At 44.9% G+C, this 24,485-nt stretch overlaps 1 protein-coding gene and 1 pseudogene across 1 annotated transcript in view; one reads left to right on the top strand and one right to left on the bottom strand.

Annotated features, from left to right (window-relative positions):
* The window catches only part of SAXO1 (stabilizer of axonemal microtubules 1), a 119,936-nt gene that overhangs the window by 3,525 nt on the left and 91,926 nt on the right, over positions 1–24,485 (top strand). The window lies entirely within an intron of this gene.
* LOC109391476 (vigilin-like) lies at positions 1,524–6,392 on the bottom strand (annotated as a pseudogene).

Below are 24,485 nucleotides of genomic sequence, written 5' to 3' on the forward strand. Positions count from 1 at the left end.
AAATAAACTTAGTTTAATTTATCGACACGTTATACATACCTGCCAAATATTCTCATGCTTTTTCCCTGACATGTGTCTTGCCTGATGGAGTCACTGTAATGCAGCCTATGTGTTTTTAAAGAAATTATGTTTTGCTAAGGAATGTATCAAAATTGTTAAACCACGTTGCACCTTGTTCTCATTAGTCTTTGGAATGCAGCTGCCGGAACAGAAAGGGCAGTGGAGACAGAGACAGAAAGTGGTGGATACTCTCACCTTTTTTCTTTATAGGAGGCCTCTGGGCCCCATTTTGAGCTGCAGGGTCTCAGTCCTTCAGGCAGCTGTGCCAGGAGGTACAGTCAGGGAGCCTCATAACACAAGCCCATTGCTGCTCTGTTTAGCTGACAAAATGAATCTCACTTCTCTGTGAAATCCAGCTACAGTTGCCTTACTGTATGTAATTAAATTTCCAACATCCGGGTTTCCATTGGAAATGATAAAGGGAAGCCTGCCTGGGTCTATTAACAGCAGGGAACACTGAAGTGTGTGCAGATGTTCCAAGTCCTGACAATTCTGCTTGCTAACATCTCTTGTCAGTCCCTGCTCTCCACTCCTGACACCCCTACCTGCATCAGGGTCCCATGTATCTTGCTTACTTTGGTACCATAGCTTCCTAACAGGCCTCCCTGCTCTCTCCAATCCACTCTTCATATTGTGGCCAGAGCGATCGCTTAAAGATGCTTGGCTTTTTCTTCACCTCCCTCTTGGAGTTCAACCGAGGTTCTCCATCACCTACAGCATAAAATGACAACCTCTTTGTTGTTGAAGGTCCTACAAGGTCTGGCCTCTGCCACCTTGTCCAGCCTAATGTTCCAACACTTCAAGCCTGTCATTTTATATTCTAGGAATATAGGACCATTTGTAATTTTGGAAATATACCTTGTTCTCTCACACCTCCGAATCTCTCTCTCTCTCTCTCTCTCTCTCTCTCTCTCTCTCTCTCTCTCTCTCTCTCTCTNACCAGCCACTGGATGGCTGGTCACGGCAGCTCTTGGCAGCTCATATGCTGGCTGCCAGCCACTCATGGTAGCTTATGGCAGCCCCACTGCAGCCTACGCCATCGCTGGAGACTCATGCCCCCTTGGCTTTTATAAAGTCAAGGAATTTATTTCTGGAGGTCATGACATAGGAAGTAGACTCAGCCACAGCTATAGCGCTCTCAGAGTGGGGGTGAGAGGCTTACTGACTTGCTGGGTGGACCAGGAAGCTTACTGTGAAACGTCCAGTCATCTGTGTTGTGTTTACGGCAGTAGAGAGCCATTCCAGAGCGGAGGTGTCAGGTCCTGAGCACATGCCCAGTGCTGGCCAAGCCCAGGAATTGGCTGCACACAGTGCCGGGCACCCCAACTTCACTGTGATACCTTGGGGAGGGGGGAGCGTCAACAATTTGCAGAGGGTCCAGCTGCTGGGTCAGATGGAGGGAAACCATTGTGTGGTGGGGTTTGGGTCAGTAGGCTGGAGAGGCTTCTTTTTTTTGATCTTCATCATTTGGGGCCTCCAGGGAGGATCTTGGGTGCCACCTGAGCTTCAAAGCTGGGAAATTCCTCAGAGCTGCTCATATCAGGAGCCTTCTTGCTGCTGTTGGTGGTCCAGGAAGCGTCCTGCACCACCAACGCTTGCACGGTGCCCTAGACTCCTCGCGTGGGCTGGGGGCTTCATGTACACCTGCCGCATATCACTGTCCACCATGTCGATCAGCTATTCCTCCTCCAGGTTTAGGATGTGGTCATTGACTTCCTCTGTGTTCTCCGGGAGCCCTGTTACGCAGTTGGGGTCTGGGGACCGGCTCTGCAGGAAGCAAATGTCTACCTTGAATTCATCCATGATTTTGTGAATGGCTTTGCCATGGGTGCCAGTGATGCAGTCGTGAACACAGCTGTCTAGTGGGATGTCCTCAGAAACTATCTGTTCAAGTTCACCCAGAATTTTCAACATGGCATCCCGGGCAGCTTCTGTGTTCTTTTTGTACCCTTAGGTTCCCATCATTCTTATCAGGAAACCGGATGTTCATGTCATGCTCCAAGAGGATTTGGGTAATCACTGTCCCCTTTCTCCCAGTAATTTTGGGGTGGTATTTGGAGTCTACAGTGATGCTCAGCTTAAAACTCTTTAAAGCCCAGTCCTCCTGTTCTATCTGCAGCTCCCTCATAGGCTCCAGCAGCCTGGTCATGGCCTAGTCCAAATTTGTAGTGAGGGTTGTGATGGTGATGATGTCGGACTGCAACTCAGGGACCGGGATATGTACATTCACCTTGAACTTGTCCATCATCCTGTGGATCCTGCTCCCTTCTGCCCGTTGATGTACTGGTGAAGGTCGAAGGGCACATCCACCTTAATGGTGACAGGGACCAGGGCCTCAAGGCCTTCCTTGGCAGCTTCACACTTTTCCTTCCGGCCAGAGATGATGATGATGATGATGTCATACCTGCTTGGGAGAGCCAGGGTTGTCTTTTTTCCCCTCCTTGGCATTATCACCATTCTCCTGGACACCTTGCTGTACACTGTGAACTGGTTTTTCCTCACTGTGTGGAAATTTAATTTGCACATTATTGTCCTGAGTAATCTGCTAGATTCTGGAAACTATGGGGCCCATGACAAATTGATGGACTTTCTGGGGTATGGTACATTCTATAGTCACCTGGGCTTCCAGGTCCTTGATGATCTCCTGAATAAGCTTCTTGGCCACCTCTACACAGGTGACTTTGTGCGCCAGACCATGGGAAGCTAACCATCACCCCACCATACGCTTCAGCAATCTCCTGTAAGACCTGGCCTCTTTGGAAAACAAAAAGATGGTGGTGCTTAGTGTCTGCCAGCATCCAGTCTTCAACCCCATTATCCAGGTTCTGGATGAGGACTTCTGGGCCTCTCTGATAGTGTCCTCTATCTCCATGATGGTGATCAGGTCCCGATCCATGTCGTCAGCCATTGGGAATATGATGTGGGCTCTGGTGGTGTCACACACCTTGTGGATTTTGCCAATGAGGAACTTGTGGTACTCTGGCTTGACGTGCATGTCAATGGTGAAATTCTTGGTTTGCTTTCTCCTCTGCCAGGTGTAGGAGCTGTTTCTTGGCCTTCTCTGCATCCCAGGAAGGCCCCTGATGATAATTGTGTTGCTCCCTGCACCTTCCACAGGGAAGTGAATGTGGACCCTTCCACACTCCTCCATGATGGAGGATCAGGTGGCCCTTTGTGCTAATGAGGGAGTTGTGTAGCTTGGCAGTGATGGAGACCTCCACCTTAGCTATGTTGGCCAGGTCTTTCTGGATAGACAGGATATGACTCTGAGTGGTCTCACAGTTGGCCTGCTTGCCTGTGATGATGATGATCTGTGAATTGCTGTTCTCTGCTGGAAGGTCAATCTTGGTGTTGCTTTCTTCACAGATCTTTTTAATGTTTGCATCTCTTTTACCAATGATATTCTTGTGAAACTGTTTAAAGATTGGAACAGAGATTGAATAGCTATTTTACACCAAATCTGCCACCATCTTTTACATGTATTTTGTGCATTTTCCTTATTCTTGGGGCAATATCACTTTTCTGTGCTGGGTCTGGGAAGTTGATGATAACATTCTGGGAACTTGTTGTGAATCTCCCGGATGTGCTTGTCCTTCTGCCTGATGACTGTGCGGTGGAACCTCTGCTCCATGATGAGGCTCCTGGTGCATTCATTTTCCATGTGAGAGGCGAGCTCCAGCAGCTCCCCCTTGGCCTGCTGCATGCCCCCCTCGATGCAGATCAAGTTGCTCCTCTCACTGTTAGGAGGGATGCGCACAGATACCTTATCCTGTTTTTTTTTTTAGTTTTTTTTTTAGCTGAGCCATCCTGCCACCTGTTGGCAGCTCAGCGGCTGCTCAGCTTGGGCCGGGCATCAAACTGCTGTTGCTCAGAGCTCAAACTCTTGAGCGAGCTCTTAACCAACTGAGCCACTTGGCCGGCCCTTCTTGTCCTGGCTTTTGATTCTGTTGATGTTGGCTCTGCTCTTCTCAGTAAGATGCCTGAGGAACTTGTGGTCAGTGTTGACCTCCACGTAGTCCATCTGGTGACTCAAGTCTTTCGCCATGGCTTCGATCTGTTCCTGGGCTGCATTTACATCCTCTGTGGGGCCTTCTAGGCTGACCTTGTCCTTGCCCGTTTTGAGCAGTCTTGCAGTGTCTCTCCATTTTTGCCAAAAACAAAGTGATGGTGCTTTTTGGGGATGGCAGCAATTGTGAGGCCTACATCTGCAGTCTAGCAACAATATGCTTCTGGGCTTTCAGGACGGCATCCAGCTTCCCAGAGACCATGAGGGAGAGGCCCTGGTCTTTGGCAAGAGACAGCTCCAGGCAAGCGCTGGTCCTCTGCATCATCTTCAGGCAGATTGTTGCTTGTTCACCTTCCCCAAACTGGTTCATGTCCTTATGTTTTCTCTCCTCCAGGGGTATATTGAACACCTGAGTGATGACGGAAGCCTTGATGGGTTGGATCTTGTTTCTCCAGGGACTGGCAAGTTCCTGGGCAATTTCCAAGCAAGCTACTTTCTCAGGGAGTAGGGGGAAGGCATTCTTTTTTTTTTTTGTTAAGATTTAATTGGGGAATTGGGGGAGGGGAACAGCGTTGGGGAATCAGGGAAGGGGAATAGACAAGTTGCTGTCCTTTTTGTTCTTCAGTCTAGTTGTGGAGGACGTCGCTTCACTGGCCCATGTTGGTATTATCATTGTACTCTTCCTGGGTGAGGCAGTTGCTCACCAGCCACTGGATGGCTGGTCACGGCAGCTCTTGGCAGCTCATATGCTGGCTGCCAGCCACTCATGGTAGCTTATGGCAGCCCCACTGCAGCCTACGCCATCGCTGGAGACTCATGGCAGCCCAGCACCAGGTCGAGCTGTTGTTCACCATCTTAGCTGTAGAGGGCGCAGCATCACTGGCCCTCATGTGGGATCTGAACCGGGACCCTGCTGCTCAGAGCTGGCGTCCCAAGCCAACTCTTAACCAACATGCCCCTTGGCCGGCCCAAGGCATTCTTGTGGGTTAGAAGTCACTCTCTCTTTCTGAATTTAAAGTAGCAACTTTAATTTGTTGTGGAACCAGTCCACTTTGGTGTTCAGCAAAGCTCTCTTGGGTCAAAACTGCCACGGAGCTCTTGGTTGATCTGGCGCCTACACACAGTCCCGGGGTGAGCCACAGCAAAACGGTCAGTAGCCAGAAAGTCCATCCTGAGGCCACCTCTGTCAGCCTGCCAGCTTTTGTGTGCAGGGCTTGCCGCCTACCAGGGGGAGAAGCCGGCTGCTCTGAGGTTCACTGCGTGCTGCTCTGATGCTCTTGTTTTTCCCTGCTAATGGTCCATCTGTTACTATAGGCAGAAAGAAAAGGGCTGCAGGGTGAGAGGAGGGAGGAAAGGAAGGAGTATATGAGGGGAGACAAAGGAAGGAGGAGATGGAATCATTCTTAAGAAAAGGTGCAGCTACAGATAATAGTAATGGATTATAACACTATTAGCATTGCATTTAGCCCCCATTCCCCCCACCTCCCCGCCCCTGTCTCCATGACAGTTCCAACAAGGGCCAAGGAGGGACAAGAGAATCCCACCTTCTACAAGGAAGGCATGGTCTCACCCTGGGAATGCCTGTGACGCCACCCCTAACACTTGAATATTTAGCGTCCTCTTTCTAATAAAATCCGAAGCCTCTTTGTTCTTCAGTGCGCTTGCTCTTTTGCGCCTGCCCACTCTTATGCCGTTTTGAGAGTGTACCATTTCTTTTCTTTTAATAAATCCACTTCTTGCTTGGCTTTATTCACATGACTTATTCGGTATGTCCTCGAATTCTTTCCTGTGACAGTACCAAGAGCCCGGTCTCCCGAAACACACCTGGCAGCTCTCCTTAGTGTACATGCCACCTCATCTTTGAAGCCCTCCCTGATTTCCTCTGCTGATTTAGTTGCTCACTGAGTTTCCACTGAGCTTTATGTAAATACAGCCACCAGAGCAGTTACTTAATAGCATAAATACTTGTTGGTCTTGACTGGACCCTGAGCTCCTTGAGGTTGAGGACTGTAGCCTTTAATTTGTATCTCCATAAAGTATCACAGACTTGGTATATAGAAGTTCAATGAATGAATTGAGGAAAGGTTACCCAGGTACTGCTCAGTGAATCTTCAAAAGCCATTCTTTGAGACATCTCAAAATCCGGCAAGTTCATGCAGGAGAATGGAATGGCTTTGGTGAAAAAGTTCAGCTATCTCAGTGAAATTCAGCCAAACTGCCTTGTCCACCTTTGTGCTTGTCGCTTTCTCTCCTGTGTTGACGTTATATACCCAAAGTCACTTTCAGGAAGCCTGTGCTCCGGGTCCCCGCCCCCCCCCACTGCCATGGTGACTTCACTGAAAGTCAGCCACGAGACTGTCTGTGCAGGAGCTGTCACCCCAGTGTGCTTTGCAGAGGTTTTCCCAGGAGACAGATTGCCTGCTCTGATATGTCAGATCTCCTGCCAGGGCCTCAGATTCGGGGCTTCTTTGGGTGCCCTCTTTGGGGAGAGGCATTTTTATGATTTAGTAAAAATTGCAGTGAAATTCCAAGACGTGACATCTCAGTCCATCAAGCTCAATTTTGTAGTGAGATATTTTCTTGGTGTCTTGCACTACGGGGTTCACATTTTCTCCACATTTAGGGACAAGTGTATCTTCAGTGCTTGGGCATCTTCATGCTGTGGCCTGTGGCCTGTGGCCAGTTTGGGCTGAGCTGTGTGGAGAGGGCTCTGCATCTTCACCCGGCGGTCTGCCCTTGTGAGTGACGTTCTTCAGTCCTCAGAATGCAGTGAGAAAATGGGGTGACACGTGGGAGGTACCGGCCTCCCTGGTGCATCCTGAGAGGCCCGTGAGGCAGGGAGCCTGTCCCGTCATGGGGTTTCCCCCTCCCCTGGTGACAAGTTCTAGCTCACTCAGCCTTTAGCAGCCAAATGGCTTTGAACTTCGAGCGTGGCAAAATGTAGCGGAGAAAGGTTTCAGAGTTGTGCAGAGCTGAATTACAATAGACTCTTGAGTTTGGCATTTACTGTAGGACCATGGCCAAGTTGCTGAGTCCCCCCTCCCCCACCTTTTAAAAAAATAATTATAAAACAGGGCCCATGCTCCTTGTAGATTGTGAGGATTAAATGTGATAGCATTTTGGTAGAGCTCCTGATATATACCAGGAGCTCAGGAGTTAGCACTCCTGTTTGTGAATATCTGTCTGACAAAACATTTGAGAAATACGTGAATGCACAGAAAGAGAGAGTATTTGTTTTTACCTGCCAGCCTAGTGAAATGGCTGAAATTACTGGTATCATGCTGACTCAGAGAGGGCTCCAGATGGCACGAGGAACTTTGGTCTGTCCCCTTCCCCTGCTCAGAAGGCCCTTCTGGAAGGGATGGAGGGGGCAAGAAGCCTGAGTTCTAGGGCTGGCTTTGCCACCAACCACCTGTATGACCTTAGATGCGTCGCTTGCCTTCTATTTGCCTCGGTTTCCAGACTTGTTTGGAAATTGGTGTGGACCAGCCTTGCTTACCCCAAATAATGCAGATGTGAAAGTGTTGTTATGAAAACACTATAGAGTATTTCATGATTGAGAGCAGGAGTGAGTGGAGGTTGTCTTTTCTTCTCTGTTTCCCTCCTTTCCATTAGCTAGCTGTTTAATTAACACCGCTGGGCAAAGAAATAACCTAGAAGCATAGCAGAGAAGCATTTCTGTTAAAGTGATTTTTTTGTAGATGTGTCATATCCATTTCTAGAGGCTCTTAGGAAAGTCTTTGAAGTTGGTTTAACGCTTTACACCTGCTCTGCTGTAAGGTGTTGGGCTAGTAGTGGCTGGTCCGATTTGAATTTCACAAGTCCTTAGCTCTTAGATAACACCCTGCAGGATAACCACATTTTTAAAGCTGAAAATCTCATGACTCTGTTAAAAATGCAGATGGGAAAGACTGGAAAGTCATATACCAAAATGTTAACTGGTTGGTATGTAGTAGAGTTCTGAGTTTTTCTTTTTTTTTCTTTATACCCTTCTGTACTTTCCAACCTTTTAAGAGTGGGTTTTGTTTTGGGAATTAAAGAAAATACAGAGGGTGCCCAAAAAATGTATACATATTTTAAGAAAGGAAAAAAACTGTATGAAAATTACGCTGATGGGAACCACTTTGAGCACCTCTTGTAATTGCACAAGTCAAACGTGACTTGTATTCATCTTTTGTTATCGGTCTATATTGAGTACTACAATTTTCATACAGTTTTTTCCTTTCTTAAAATGTGTATACATATTTTTGGCACCTACTGTATATTAACCTTCTACAAATCAAATGTAGTGATATTATTTAATATTACAAAAAAATATGGATTTTAAAAGTTTGTTTCACTAGTCCACCTCAGTTTTTTTGCAAGTATCTGGAAAATTCCCAAAAGGCAAGATTGGTGTAGCCAGGGCGGGAGACTTTCCTTGAGCCGCAATGCAGTACACCCATCTCTCCCTCCCTCAGCTGCTCGGAGCTGGGGGGCTGGGGGCAAGATTCCCCTCTGGCAAGGCCTTCCTTAAGAGCTTGGTGCTTAGTGAGCTCACATACTGGTTTTGGTGGGTCTGGAGGATTAATGAGCTGCTAAAACGTGACTTCTTCATCTCCTGAAGCTTCCTTTCAAACTAAAGATTCCAAATAAGACCTACCACAGCCATGTACCCCCTTCTCACTATACTTGTGATTTGTATGCTTTAAACACACACTCCCAAGCAGCACCTTAGTTCCTACTGTTGATTCTGAGAGCTTTAGCCAAAATATGCCAGAAAACAACTTTATGAATGAGCTCAGCAACCTCATAGCAGGAAAATGACTCTAGAATAACCCAGTTTTCAGGTTTCCCTGTAAACTATGTAACTTTGTAATTCTAATTTGTTACTCCTAAAATGTAAACACGCGAGTCAGTCAGAAAGTTCAAAAACTGAAATCCTTTTCTTTTCTCAAGCAAACTCTTGTTTTAACCGCCCATTTTGGGCAGTTTCTCTGGTGGGGAATTTGGTTTCTTTCAGTCCTCTGAGATGTCTATCACTGAGTCCGGGTGCAGGGTCTCTTATCTCGTCACTTCCTTTCTTTCACACCCTGGTTTAGGCCTTCATCTCATAGCCAGACAACTGTAATGGTCACCCCATTCCAGACTCTTTTCCCTGTACTCCATACTCTACTGCCAGGTTAATCTTCCTGGAAAATAGACCTGATCAGGTCACATTCCAATCCAGAACCTTAGTTGAGCTCCTCCTCATTGTCGTCACCAAACCCAGCAGATAAGTCAGCTTCCCAGTGCGGTTTCCAGCTTCATGCATACCCCAGGCCAAGCGCTCTAGCCAAAGGAGCTGTATTGTAGAACATCCGTGAAGCACCTGTGCCTTTCCCTCCCTCAGCCTTTGCTCAGATCCTTCACTTCCGACATGTCCATTCTCCTTCGTTCGCTCATCCCTGACATGCAAAAGCCTGCCCATCCTCAGCTCTGATGCTATCTCCTCATGAAGCCTGAATTGATCACATACCCTCCTATCCTCCCCCTACATGGAAACAAGCGTGTTCTACTTCCTTCCTCTGAGGTCCATTAGCATGCTATGAAATTCTTCCTCTGTTGTTTTAGTAGTATATTAAACAATTTATATATTAATCTGCTTAATTAATTGGCACATCCATTGGGTGGGGGCTGACTGTCGTAGTCTTTTGGGTCTGTCCATAGTCGAGCTGAGTGCCTTGAAACCTATTTGCTGAATGTAATTGAATAGTAGAATTCAAAATGGCTTTTAATGAAATAGCTAGAATAAAGAAATATACTAATTTTTCTTACCTTCATTTGTGAAGAGTGAAAAGCAAAAATTTTATGCTCTTTTATTTTAGTGGAGAGCTGTGAAATGATACTATTTTGCAGCTACTTCAGATGCTGAAGCCTGGAAGTCTTTCCTATTTTACAACTCCAGTAGACTTTCTTTAAAAAGAGAGTAATTTTGGCTCCATGAGGAAGAGGAAGCATGGAGAGATAGGGAGGTGGAAGGCTTTTGGTGTCAGCCCAACATGGGGTCAGATCTCAGCTCTTGAGCAAATTATTTAACCTTTGATAGAATCTCAGTTTCTTCCATCTGCACAATGTTGATGATATTTATCTAAGCTATTGTGCGGGTTGCAGGATGATGGGTGGAAGCGCCTAGAACACACAGTAGGCATGCCCAAAGTGCAATAATGGGTTATTATTTTCATAGCCATTGCACATGGTTCAGTTAGAAAGTGGGGCATCTGCAAGTGCAGCTGCAGCCTGAAAACCAGCTTCACATATTGCAAAAGCTCACCTTGCACAATGGCTTTTATTAAAATGTGAGATTGTTTATAAAGCAGAGGATTACTTGACAGCTGACCCTGAAAATGGAGCTGCAGCTCAAGCAGGAAGGGCCAGGTGTGCTGGGCATCTCCTCCTCAGCAGGCGAGCTCTTCTGGCCAGAAGCAGCAGATGTTTGGTTTTCTGGGCTGAGGGGGCAGGATGGGGTCCCATTTGCTCTTTCACAGTGTGAGGCTGTGAAGTGCAACAGCGTGAAAGGCTGGGCTCTGGAGCTGTGCTGATGGAGCTCTCACATGTGCATCGCTTAAAAACAGAGCTTTAAAAAAGTCATCACTGTCACTGTATCTCCATGGGGCGGGGAGGGATGGAATGAGCAAGGAAGGACCAGAGAAGAGAATTGGGTCAATTGGATCACTGGTTTGAGTATCATCTACACAAACTGCTTCTGGGTGCTGAGGACAGTGATGGACGTTATAGTGCAGAATACAAAGAAGATAAGATATGGCCCCACTGCAGTCTGTCTGTTTTTTTTTTTTTTTTGAGTGCTGGACTCTTCCAAAATATGGTAAAAGTTTTGGACTTTTTCTGAGGAAAATGTATACATACACACATTACTTTACATACAAGTTTCAGGGCCTCATGCATCTCCTGAAGTTCATTTAAGGACTCTATGTTAAGAACCCTTTATATAGTAATTACAATCTAGTGGAAAACATTAACACAAGTGTTGGATTCAGAAACATCTGGTTCAAGAGTGTGTTCCCAGCCCTTAGCAGCTATGTGCCTCTCCCTGAATGAATGAATGATCTTGGATATCTGAACCTTTCCAAGCCTCAGACACCTTATGGAGATGAGGATAATAGCAGCATCTCACGGGGTTGTCATGAAGACGAAAGAATTGAATAAGCAGAAAAGCTATTAGCACTATGCCTGGCATGTGGCAAATGATCAATAAATGGTAACACATAGTTATTATTAATGAGCCTGCCATGAGGGAGCCATGGACGTATAGCAGGAGATTCGTTCCTATTAGCATCTGGGAAGAAAGTCTGAACCACAGCTTTCAGTGGAGGTCTTGTATCTACAATAGAACAACTGTGAAAAGCAATGTGGTAGGTTTTTCCATTTGTATAGACAACAAATTTATGGTAACTGTCTCATGCCTGTTTGTAAAAGAAAGCAACCCCAACAGCATTCCATAGGGGTTTTGGTGGTTATGTATTCCATGAAGATGACCTCATTGGAGGGAATAAATCTCTTTCAATGACTGTTATATACTAAGAGAGTCATAATTCATCAGCAGTAATGAAGAGAAAGGAGGATAAGATAACGGTTATGAGCTATCAAGGGAGTACTATGTGCCAGGCATTGTGCTAAGAGTTTCGCATTTCTGTGGGTTTGTGGTGTCCTTTCTGGTGAAGTGTGATCACTTAGAAGAGCAGAAGTCCAAAAGATACAGGACTGCCACTGGATGCGCTTGGAGGTCAGCAGGCAGTGTGTGTGCGTCCGCACACGGGCTAGCGAAAAGAGAGACTCTTATCAGCTTTCACTCATTTGACTGCTTTCTGAGCCATACATTTTTAACAGTTTGGAATGTGCCTGTTGAAAAATGAAGGTTTATCATGCAGCGTGTCAGATTACAACCACAAGATTCAGAAAAGGGTTTCTGAGCTTGGGGGAGAGTTACAATTAACCTCGTAAAGAGCGCAGATGAAAGTCTTTCCCATCGTTACAATCAAAGACACTTTAGGCCACTCTTCCCCCAGAGGAATAGTTGCTTTTTATGGCATGTTTTAAAGTTTTATTTCAAAAACAGCCAGCGTCTTAAAGCACACTGTTGTATGCTCCCCAGGCCTTCACTTACAATGTGTTTTCAGTTTTGTCAATCGTATTACCACGTTTCTGGATCCGATGTAAGTTGCTGCCCTCATCAGATCCGCACACGGAAGGATTTAGCCTGACTTTCTTGCACTCTTAGCAAGAAGTCTCTCCCAAACTTCTCTGCTATTTTCTTCTGAGAGGAGAGTTCAGAGTCAGCATTATGATGTTAAAAGAGATGATCTTTTCAGTCCTCTGATTTTTTTCAGTCAAGGAAACTGAGGCCGAGATGAAACCCAGTTCTGTAGGGTACTTACTCTACTGCACCCAACACTCAACTCCTCAAAATCAAGAAACCAGTTTCTTGCCCCATATTCTGGGTTGGGATGCTTCCTAATTGTGTCACGTCTGTGCACACATGGGTGTATCTCTGTGTGTGTTTTAACTTATGTGCTTAAATGTCATATGTCTTTTTCAAGATGTAGAAACTGACTAATTGCCTTTTAATAATATTTTCACTGAGCACCGAAATGTTGGAGTACATGGCTAATAGCCTGATGGTACCTAGGGTGTTACAGTAACTGCTGTGGTCAGTTTGTAACTGTGTTTGCATGAAATTTCAAGGTCAGTGAATGTATTCACGTCTCTCTCTGTCTGCTTGCTTATTCCCCTCTCGAGTCCTTTCTCCTGGGTCTCACTGTCCCCTGAGCACAACTTTCAGGTTGTCCTGGGTGCTGGATTTTATTGTTTGGAGGGCACTTTAAATGCTTTCTCCACCATACTATGCCTCTGACAAGCACTGGACAGAAGCTTGATGTTTCACCCATTTCTGATTTGGTTTGGATGCGCACCTCTTATTTATACAATGCACAGGAGTATTGGCCTTCTTGCTACCGAAACCGCTTGGGGTGTTCTATTTAAGAACAAGACAACTCGTTAGGTATCATTTACTTGCAGCAAGTAAAGGAGACAGGATTGGCAAAGTTCTGCCTCCCCAAAGGAAGCTTAGCCATTGCTTCTACACACACTATAATGATTAATTCCACGTTGATTTATTCTTTGTAGTTGGCTACATTTACCTGGTTGGGTTCTTGTCAAGCTCATCCTGTTTACAACTGCATCTGCATACTGTGTTACATGTTAATATTTAGCAAGGATAGCATTTAGTAAGAACCACTTTGACCTTTGTCCTGCCCACCATTCTCACTAGTCCCTAGTCTGTAGTCTGTTCCTTGACCAATCCTCACTGCTGTCGTGCCTGAGCTTTGTTATGCACAGAGCCAATCTTCCTGGCCACCTGTTAAAAACCCTGTAAGCCTCCCATCGCCTGGAGTGGGGGCTGCAAATGGTTCTATTTCAGGTGCCAATTCCAGCGATTGGTCGTGGCTGTCTGAAGTGGGGGCTGTCTGAAGTGGGGGCTGTCTGAAGTGTAATAAATGCTATGATTTGTAATGTCTGACACGTGTGGGGAGAGGCAGTGGTAGCAGATGTGCCACATCATCCCTAGCCAAGAGGACAAGGTGTAAATTTCTCTGTGTGGCACCAAAGACCTTTCCTGATCGGCTTCTGCCTACCTGTCCAGAATCATTTACCACTCCCCAGCCTGCATCCCCCTCCATGCATTGCTTCCCCCAGCATCCTTGCTGTCACGTGACTCTGCATCTGCCAAACTTCTGCCTGAAATCCTTGCTGCTTGTTTCTCCATTGCTGCCTCATCCTTCAACACTGCCTTTGAAGCCTCCTTACCTTTTTGCCCCTTAGCCAGAGCTCACAAAAGCACTTTCTTCTTTCTCTAGTTTTGCACTTCATTCTGTATACACCTAGTAGTATTAACACATTATATTAGAATCAATTTCACCAAATGTCTGCGCTCCTACTAGTCTACTTGGTGGAAAGGTCAGTATTGATTGATATCCTTCAACATCCTAAACACACTGAGAGGTGCTGCCCATCCAGGAAGTAGATGGAATGGGCTTAGTGGAGTAGAAAGAGGGTGAGGTCTTGAAGTTGACTTTCTGATCTTGTACTCATAGAGAGGATATGTTGTTTCTGTGAGTCTCAGGCTATTCATATTGTAAACTGGGAATCAGAATACTTATGCCAGGTGTTGACTGGTTGAGAAATAATATTTCTAAAATGTTAGCCTATAGAGTATGTCTTAAGTAAATGGTTATTATTATTGGTTATCTAGTTTATCTTTAAAGATAAAGAGGTGCAGTAGGAATTCCATCTGGCTTGAAGAGTTCCATGACATCCTTGTCCGGCTCTACTGGGACATGCAACCTTATGGCAACTGTGTTGAATGCTAGTCTAAAGGTGCTAGTGCTTTAGAATCAATGATTCCTTTCTAATAGTGTGCAGCTGTATAAGTAAGTATGCATAGTGTTAGTTTTGTGGTTACTTAAACCCATTACCGTCCATTAGCGTTTTCACCGACCTTTACCATGGTAATTACCTGTACTACGGTGACCATACATAAACATGCCTTATTTTGTTAGGATCATTTTGAGAACAGATTCTTTCGGGTGGCCACTCAAACTATTCCCCAAACCTCATCTCTCTTGCCTGTTGGCCACTGTGGTGGCCAGAAAAGCCAGACCCTTGACTTCATAGTCCCCCTTGCAGCTGGGGGTGGCTTTATGACCTGATTTCAGTCAGTGAGAGGGCTTATGGGAAGTGGTTGTCACTTTTCCGTTGTCTGGTTGCAGAGGGTAGGATTCCTAGTGCCTGGGGCTGCTGACACGATTGTCTGGCAGTGAACTCTGTCCCCCTGAGTGCCCTTTGGGTGGGAAATGGTCTCTGCCTTAGACCCTGAAGGACTAGAAGCTTAGTAAAGAGCAGCAAGAGGAGAAAGAGGGAGGGAAAGAGCAAAAACGAGAGTATGAGGAAAGAGATGGAATTTGGTGGAAGCTGGGGAGGCAACCCTTGGCACCTTAGGCTTCTCAGAGGCTCAGAGGCCAAGACCCCAGGTCCACTCCCGCATGAGTGCCCTTGTGATCCTTTTGCAGCTGAGCTGCTTCTCTGAGCATTCTTTGCAGCACCAGGCTTTCTACAGTCTGACTGATGACCTCAGGTTGTGAGACTTTTGTGTGCCTTCTGATTATTGTGAGGATTAAGTGAGATAAGACAGATAAAGAGTTAACTGTGCCTGCTATCTAGTTAGTGCTCAATGACTGTTCATTATTCATACTGTTTTCTTTGAAAGTGAACCAATCTATTGGTGTACAAGTTTTATACTTTGGTGAACTAAAGGCAAAGACCCCACAGAGAACAGTTTTTAGCCAGTCTAATAAAAATGGATGGTGTTTGTGTCTTCAGTGGTATGAGAAGAGAGAAAGAAGAGGGTTACTTTGCAAAGATTACATAGAGAGCCAAGGATTTTATTTTTGTGAATCTCTTTTTTGTAAAGAAGGTTTCTCTTCTACTAGCAATCAAGAATGGAGTTAACACCCATCGTGTGTGTGTGTGTGTGTGTGTGTGTGTGTGTGTGTGTGTGTATCTGCCTGTTCTCTCCTAACACCTCCTCATTCCCTAGAACTTGAAGGCATCTGGGAGGTCCAGGAAGAAATGCTCTTTAAATCTTCTGCATTCTTCCAGAAGCCCAAGGGGTTTAGCAAGTCCTGATTTTAGCTCAAACATATAAACCAAAAAAAAAGAAAAAGAAAAATGTACACTTTTTGTATCTTGGTTCTTTATGCCAGAAATCTTTGTGTGTTTGTTAAGAAGCAAAACTTAGATCTTTTGTTATTGGTTATTGGGCAGGCAATACAAAGCAGAATATTTGTTTAGAGATAAGAGAATGCATTGCCTTTAACATTTCATAATGTCATGTTTTGTTGAATGGGTTTCATACTGTCAGTGTGAAGTTACTATCAGTAAACTTTAATTTGTAGAGATAAGACTACGTTGAGAAAAGTACAGTCGGAAAAAGGTAATTGAAAATTTTTTTCTTTAAGCTACACATCTGACGAGAAATAGAGACAAATCATTAATGAAATTAGATACCACTTTGATATATTGAATTATGAACACACAGCACAGTGAAGTAATTTTGTTCTGGCTGCTAAGTTGTGGTAATAATTAAACTTGAAATTCAGCCTCCTGATTTTGAGGGGAGGGGAAGAAGGGATGTCCTGTCACAGTGTCATCAGTCCCTAAGAATCAAATGATTGTTTAAAATATTTATGGTACACGAAGGAATACATTAGTGCAATAGGCCGTTTTTCTAAAATCATTCCACTCATTGTTTAAATTATTTTTCTTTTCCTTTAATGACATTATAGGAGATTTGGCTCAAATTTTGAAGAGGTCATTAGAGGCAGAGAAAAAAATGGAGATTAGCATTAAAAAATCTTTTGTGATGGAGGAGGTAGCAGTTGAAATTTTGGTGTCGGCTGACACTGAAGGTTTCAAGAACTGAAGCAAGTTGCAAAGGGGCAAGGGGAATAGTACTGAGTTTAGGATTCTGAGGTTGGTAGTTTGTGAGCGAGCGCTGGAGAAAATTCTCACTGTTTGAATTAGATACTGGTACTAGATTCCAGGCTTTCTGTCTGCACACCTTGTGCCTCCACTTGCTGTGAAGAACGAAAGTGCTCCTTTCTGTGGCCAGACAGGTGGGAAATGCTATTGGGGAGGAGGGCTGGGGCACATCACACTGAGCAGCGGAGAGCTGATGGGAGCCATCTCCTCTTCATTATGCACAGCATGAAGACAGGTTCATGGCTAGAGAAGGAAAGGCCCCCAGAAATTGTGACAGAAAGAGAACTTAGCATCCTGACATGGAGGTTAAGATACTTCAGCACCGAGTTTTGGGGCTCAAGGCAATGGGATGTCTATAAGCACTGTGAAGTGCCTGGTAATACACAAGACATTTGACAGCTCCCAGGCACTTCAGGAACTCCATATAGGACAGAAGGAGCACGACTGTACCCCAAAGATGGGGTGTCAGGACACCAGGACATGTTTCTGAAGATGGAGTGCAGCTGTGCCTGGAAGCCTTCTTGTTCTTTGGAGCTTTTACCCCACGCAAGTTGTCCCCAGTTCCCCTGCTGCGACTCAAAGCAGAAATGTAGAGCTGAGGTGACGTGCATGTAGGTAGGTGTGCACAGGGAGTACACCTCAGCCGTTAGCCAGTGTTTTCTTTATAGATTCACCCAGAACTTCCAGTTCTTTCTCCACACTTGAAGAGAGGAGGAGGAGTCTTTTAAGAACTACTGTTTAGGGTAATCTGACCTCAGAGATGACAGCTCAGGGTAATCCTAGCCAGTCCAGGATTATTCCCAAGAAAGAGGCTGTGAAAACACAGCCCTTCATTGTTATTTATGCAAAATGAGGAATGTGGAGGGAGAAATCACAAAACAAATTAATACATGTTGAGTGGTTGATGTCAGCTGGCTGGTGGAAATTAACATGGTGTATAGCATAATTGTTGTCTTTTTACCTTAATTAATTGTCTGAGATATTTAACATGTTGGATCATCAAGGCAGACATCTGGGGTTTTATGGGTTGTGGCGTTTATCCAACTGTTTACTCTCCTTGCTTTCCAAGTACGGTCCATGCTCATTGGACTGCATTTACTCTTTTTTTAAAAAAAAGATTTTATGGGGAAATTGGGGGAGGGAACAATTGGGGAAGGGGAACACACAAGCTGCTGTCCTTTTGTTCTTTAATCTAGTTGTGCAGGACGCTGCTTCACTGGCCTATGTTGGTATTATCATTGCGCTCTTCCTGGCTGAGGCAGTCGGTTGTCGGCCATTGGATGGTGGCTCATGGCAACTCATGCCGGCCGCTGGCTGCTCACACTGGCTGACGGCCACTCATGGTAGCTCACGACAGCCCACTGCAGCCTACACCATCCCCAGCGACTCACGGCAGCCCAGCTCCAGGTTGAGCTGTTGTTCACCATCTTAGCTGTAGAGGGCGCAGCGTCACTGGCCCATGTGGGATCTGAACCAGTGGCCCTGTTGCTCAGAGCTGGCGCTCCCAAGCCAACTCTTAACTACTTGGCCGAGCCACTCTGCCGGCCCCCCATTTACTCTTAAATGTAGTAAGTCAGAGACCACACAACCCCAACTCCAAGCTCTGTGATTATGGGGAGAGAAGTGTCTCATACACTGAGTAATCAACTTGAATTTTCCTTGGAAAGGAATTTGATAGGATGAAAAGAGCATCTATTTTTTTTTAACTTTATTGGGTAACAATGTGTTTTTCCAGGACCCATCAGCTCCAAGTCAAGTCGTTTTCAATCTAGTTGTGAAGGGTGCAGCTGAGCTCCAAGTCAAGTCATGGTCTTTAGTCTAGTTGTGGAGGGCGCAGCTCACTGGCCCATGTGGGAATCGAACTGGCAACCTTGGTTTTACGAGCACTGAGCTCTATCCAATTGAGCTAACCAGCCGCCCAAAAAGAGTTGGCAAATCTGGCCCCCATCCTGGTTTAACCCATTGATTGTTCTGTGGGTTTGAGCAAATCTTGAATCCCCTGGCCTTGCTTCCTCGTCTGGAATATTAATGGGAGGTTAATCATTTCTGCCCTGATTAGCTGTATGGGTTGCAGGAAGAATAAGATGAGACCATGCGCTCTGTAAACTGTATGTGTGTTACAAATTGTTCACCTAGCCTTCAAAAATATTTCAGTAAATATTTTTGGTATAAGTGGGTGTACCAGGCATTGTGCTTACCTGGTTTTCTAGTAGTGAACAAGATACCCCTCCCACTCCTCCCAAGCATTCTTATCTGGGCAACACATAAAAAGACATGTAAAAAAAAATATTGTGGGATGAATGCTGTGATAAGAGTAATCACAGAGTACTATGTAAGCAACCCAAACTTGGGTAGGGATGTGGTGGTGGGTCAAGGACAGTTATTATTTTAAGATAAAGATTAAAGAGGCTTTTTGCAATGCTTGGAAGTGAGCCTTGGGAAAATTTGTTTAGCACAGCTGTTGGGTTTCATCCGAAATTCACATGGTCCTTACTAGATTTCTTGAGAAGAGAGCGAAACTCCGGTTAAGCATGCGAGCTTGCTGCTTTTTGGCTGGAGGACACTAAAAGGCCATGTGGGAACAAGCCCAGTGCAGATGACACGAAAGTCAGTGTGTGAGAAGGGAAGCTTCCTCTGGTTGTTGGCTCTGCACTTATCATCAGCTTAAATCAAAATCCTGTTTTGTCCCAGGTGGTTGGATTAAAGCCGTATTAGCCCCGAGGGAACTCTTGCTTAAGCAGATACACAGTGGTTTTATGTTGGCCCTACCTCTTAGGGATTTGGTTTACTATTTCTCTAATTAAAAGAATTTAAATCTGTGAAAAGAAAATAGAGTGATAGACCCCCACGTATACATCTCCCAGCATCAATAACTATCAAGATTTTGCCACATTTGGTTTTATCCATTAATTCCAGATGTCTTGTCATTTTACCCCTGCATACTTCATTATGTTTTTCTGAAAGTATGGACACTTACTTAACTACAATGCTATGATCACATCTAAAAACAGGATTTTTAGAAACTTTTTCTTGCTCCTTTTTCTTCCTAACATTTTATTATGTAAAATTTCAAGCATCAGGCTGGCCGATTGGCTCAGTTGGCTAGGAGTTAGCTTAAGAGTGTAAGCTCTGAGCAACAGGGCCGCCGGTTTGATTCCTACATGGGCCAGTGACGCTGCACACGAGCTGAGCTGCTGCTGAGCTGCTCAGCTGGTGAGAGCACGTGCTCCTACCAACAAGACTGCCTGTTTGATGGTGGGCTATGCCCACCCGCCACTAAGACTGAACTCGGCACCTTGAGCTGAGCTGCCACCGGATGGCTCAGTGGATAGAGCGTGCGCTCTTAACAACAATGCTGCCAAGTTTGACCCCCGCATGGGATGGTGGCTACGCCCACCCGCAACTAAGACCGAACACAGCACCTTGAGCTTCGAGGCCACTAGCTGCCTATGGCCAGCCGAGTGGCGCCCTCCACAACTAAGATTGAAGAACAACAACTTGTCTGGTCTCCCTCCCCAATTCCCCAACACTGTTTCCCTCCCCCAATTCCCCAATTTAAAACAAAAATAAATTTCAAGCATACCACAAAGTGGAAAGAATTTTAAAGTGAATAGCTGCGTATCTGCTGCCTAGATCCTATCATTAACATGACACCTCTCTCCATCTATTCATCCCATTACCCATCCATCCAGAATCCTGTTCCTATCCCATCCTCTGTCACTTCCTTCAAGTTTCAACTAAAAAATCCTTCCTGCCAGGAGGTCTTTCTGAACCTACAGGTCAGGTTATGTCCACTCTGCTCTTCCCCCGACCCCCAATCCACACACCACATGCTTGTAGCCCTCTTGACATTCTGACTTCCTGGAAAGCAGGTCTTGGATACCATTGCCTTGTGCATAGCACATGATAGGAACTCAGTACATGATTGCTGAAAGCATGCAAGAACAGAGGCAAGAATCACACGTGGGTAAGTTTTGTTCATCGTGGCCTGACCCAGCAGCACACTGACAACCTGTTGAAAAAGAAACCCAGCCAGACTCATGTTTGTTTACCCTTGCTGTGTGGTGCTTCCTATGTAAACAAAACCTCAAAATTGGTTCTAAAATACAGATCCTTGAATCGAATCTCAAATCACACACATATGTAATTTGAGCTAGATCACAAACCGTAATGTGAAAGCTAGAATTATAAAGCTTTTAGAGGAAAACAGGAGAATTATCTTGATAATTCAGGGGAATGCAAAGATGTCTTAGGTCGCAGAAACAACCATAAAAGGAAGAACTGGTAAATTAAACATCATCAAAGCCAAAAGCTTCTGCTCAGATACCATTAAGAAAAAAAGGGCCAGCTGAGTGGCGCGTTGGTTAAGAGCTGGCTTGGGACACCAGAGGGCCCCAGTTCAGATCCCATATATGAGGGCCAGTGACACTGCCCTCTACAGCTAAGATGCTGAACAACAGCTTGACCTGGAGCTGGGCTGCCATGAGTCACCGGCGACGGCGTAGGCTGCAGCCCCTGTGGCAGTGGGTTGCCATGGGCTGCCATGGGCTACCGTGTGTAGCCAGCAGCCAGTGTGAGCGGCCAGCAGCTGCAGTAAGCAGCCGTCCAGAAGCCAGCGACTGATCTCCTTGCCCGGGAAGAGCGCAATGAAGGTGCCAACTTGGGCCAGTGAAGCAATGTCCTCCACAACTAGACTGAAGAACAAAAGGACAGCAAGTTGTCTGTTCCCTTTCCTCGATTCCCCAAAACTGTTCCCCTCCCCCCATTCCCCAATAAAAATTTTAAAAAAAGAAAAGAAATACACAAGCTAAACACTTGGAAACAATATTGGCAAGACAAATACCTAGCAAAGGACTGGTATCCAGGATATATAACAGAAAGAGCATTCATAACTCAAAAAAAACCAAAACAAAACAAAAAACAGGTAAAAGATTTGACTAGAGACATCACAAAAAGATATACAAATGGACATTAAACATATACAAAAGTGCTTAACAAAATAAGTCATCAGGGAAATGCAAGTTTAAACCACAATGAGGTACCACTACCCACACACCAGAATAGCTAAATTAAAACGACTGACAAAGCCTACTGTTGGCAAAATGGAGGGATTGGAATTTCCATTCTTTGTTGGTAGGAATGTAAAATGGCCGAAACCACTTTGGCAAAATATATGGCAGTTTCTACATGCTGGGCTACCTCCTAGCCCAACAATTCCATTCCTAGGAATTTATCCAGAAGAAATAAAAAGCATACATTCACAAAAAAGAGTTGAAAAAGAATAGTCATTGAAGCTCATTCATATAAGCCAGGCATCCATCAATGGAAGAATAAACTGTGGTATAATTTAGTCGAATACTACTTGGCAATGAAAAGGAACTATTTGCAGCCACACATCAGCATGGATGAATCTCAAGAACATTCCGATGAGTGAAAGAAGAATTAATTAGAAGAGTGCATACTTTATGATTCCATTTATAGGAAATTCTAGAACAGAAGGAACTAATCTTTAGTGAGGTAACAAAAATAAAGATCAGTGGTTACCACTGGGAGAGAGAGAAGGGATTGATTGGGAAGGGGTATGTAGGAACTTTCTGGGGTGCTGGTATGGTTCTATATCTTGACAGGGATTTAGGTTACACAGGCACATGAATTTGTCAAAACTCAGCAAACACACCAAGATTTGTGCATTTCATTGTAAATTTACCTCAAAAGAAGAAAAAGGAATCCAATATTAAACTGTTGTTAATGATATGAATGCTGAGCTGTATAGGAGAGCCGTCTACTGATCTCAGTGATTTACTTTGAAGTACATAAAAATGATGGACTGATGGATGGATAGATGGATGGATGGATAATGGGATGAATAGATGGAGAGATGTGTCGATGTTAATGATAGGATGGGAATTAGAACAGCGCAGAGTGGCACCTGCCTTCCCCCACAGGACTGGTTCTCTAAAAGTTAGGAAGAGAAGGTGCCTTGGTAACTAGTATGTTTCTTTTTGGGGGTCGCTTCAAGACTCAGTGGGGCCATTGCCAAAATGCCTTGACCCAGTTGCACCTTCTTGAATAAAATTCTCCAGTGAATCTAAGTATTATTTCACAGAAGAAACTCTTCTTCGTTTTGACTACCAAGGAGGAAAGGCCTGGGAGAGCCTCTGAGGTGCTCTCTCTGAAAGCCCTGAACATATTTCTTGCTGTTCTCTTCAGGCCATCAGTTTCTCTAAGCGCCACTGGCTCTTGCTGACTTCCCTCCTGCCCACTCAGCCTGATAGCTGCACGTCCCAACAGAGGTCCTCTCCTTGTCCCTGCCATCCTGCAGGTCTCTCATTCTACAGAACCAGACTATCTTTCCTTAGAGCTTCTGAGCATTGCTGCAAAGTCCTGGCATTGGGTCAGCTGGGCCTAGTTGGGCCACGCTCCTCAGCATCACTTCTACTGGAAGAAAGCCTGCACTCTTTTCTTACTGCCTCTTCAACACAGTCACTAGAGCGCTCTGTGCGTACTTGGAACCTCTCTTCCACCTGCCATTCCCCACACATCTGCTTCCTCTCTCTAGATGCCCTTATGCTCTGGGTTGAGGCCATCAGACTGGCACTGCTCAGATTCTCATCTTTCCTCTCCAATTTATCTCTTTAACCCTCTCCACCTTCCCTCCTTAATCATATCTCCTTTGTAGTCTAGACTCTGGCTCCATCAATTATTTTTGCTCATTCAAGAGTCCCTATCTGCTAATCTGTTCTACTGACAAAAAAGATCTGATTTCACTTCTTTTACCTCCTACCTCACAATGATAATCACACAGGTAACAATTCTTGTAATTACTTCCTGGGTAATTTCTTGAGTTCCCGTTTGGCTTTTCTTGTTGCCTTTGCCACCAGGTTTTCAGTATGGTGGTATTTCTCTCTCTTCTTCCACTTTTTCAGCCGCATCCATTCCTTGGTTCCAGCCCAGCCATGACTAAAGCTGCTTACCAGTCACCCAATGAAACACCTTTTTCTCAGCCCTCATGCCTTTTGATTTTTCTGTGGCATTTAACTACTAACTATTTAAAACTTTTTCTTTGCCCTCTGTGTCACTGAATTTTCTTCTTTTTGTCAGTTCCCCTGCCCCAAAACTTCTTTGTCTTGTTTCCTAATTATGGTGTTCTTCAAGGTTTTGGTCTTGTTTTTATTCCTTTCTCTGCTCAGCAACTTCATTCATAGTTTTACGGCTCTGTGTTCCTCTAGATGTTTTCCAAATGTGTGATTCTTGCAAGTCACTGTTTTCAACAGTCTGAGGACATTTCCACCAGAATTTCCTCCTCCTTTTCCTTCCCTTTGTTCCCTTTTTGTTGATTAAGCCATTCATATATTTATCACCCACCCCCATGTCTCTAACCCAGCACCCTTGACAGACATGGATAATCAATCAAGATGGTCTTTCTCACTAAATTTGGTTGTGACCTATGAATCTTTTCAACGTGTTACTGTGCAGTGATGCTAGTTGGTACATCAGTTTCATCTATTCATCAGGTGATCTTTAAGGTTTCTTGGTCTCACATATTTAAGGGTTTGGCTGTGCTTTCTGTTACCCAGGCTCTGGTCCCTTGAAGGATTAGCCACCACCAAAGCGTTCTAGTTTATATTCCCTGCTCAGTTCCCTAAAACCATGAACAGAATATAAGCTGGAGTTATTCAGATTTCTCACACTGTTCTGATTTTTTAAAGATCTGTATATAAAAGGTAGGTAGGAGGTGTGAGCTGTCTTGTCTCAACTGACATGAAATATACCTATGTATGTTCAAAACAGTTCTCATTTTGCAGTTTATAAAAGCATTCTCACTTGTCCATTTGCCTCTGGG

Source organism: Hipposideros armiger, unplaced genomic scaffold (assembly GCF_001890085.2).
Source record: "Hipposideros armiger isolate ML-2016 unplaced genomic scaffold, ASM189008v1 scaffold_294, whole genome shotgun sequence".
Classification (NCBI taxonomy): domain Eukaryota; kingdom Metazoa; phylum Chordata; class Mammalia; order Chiroptera; family Hipposideridae; genus Hipposideros; species Hipposideros armiger.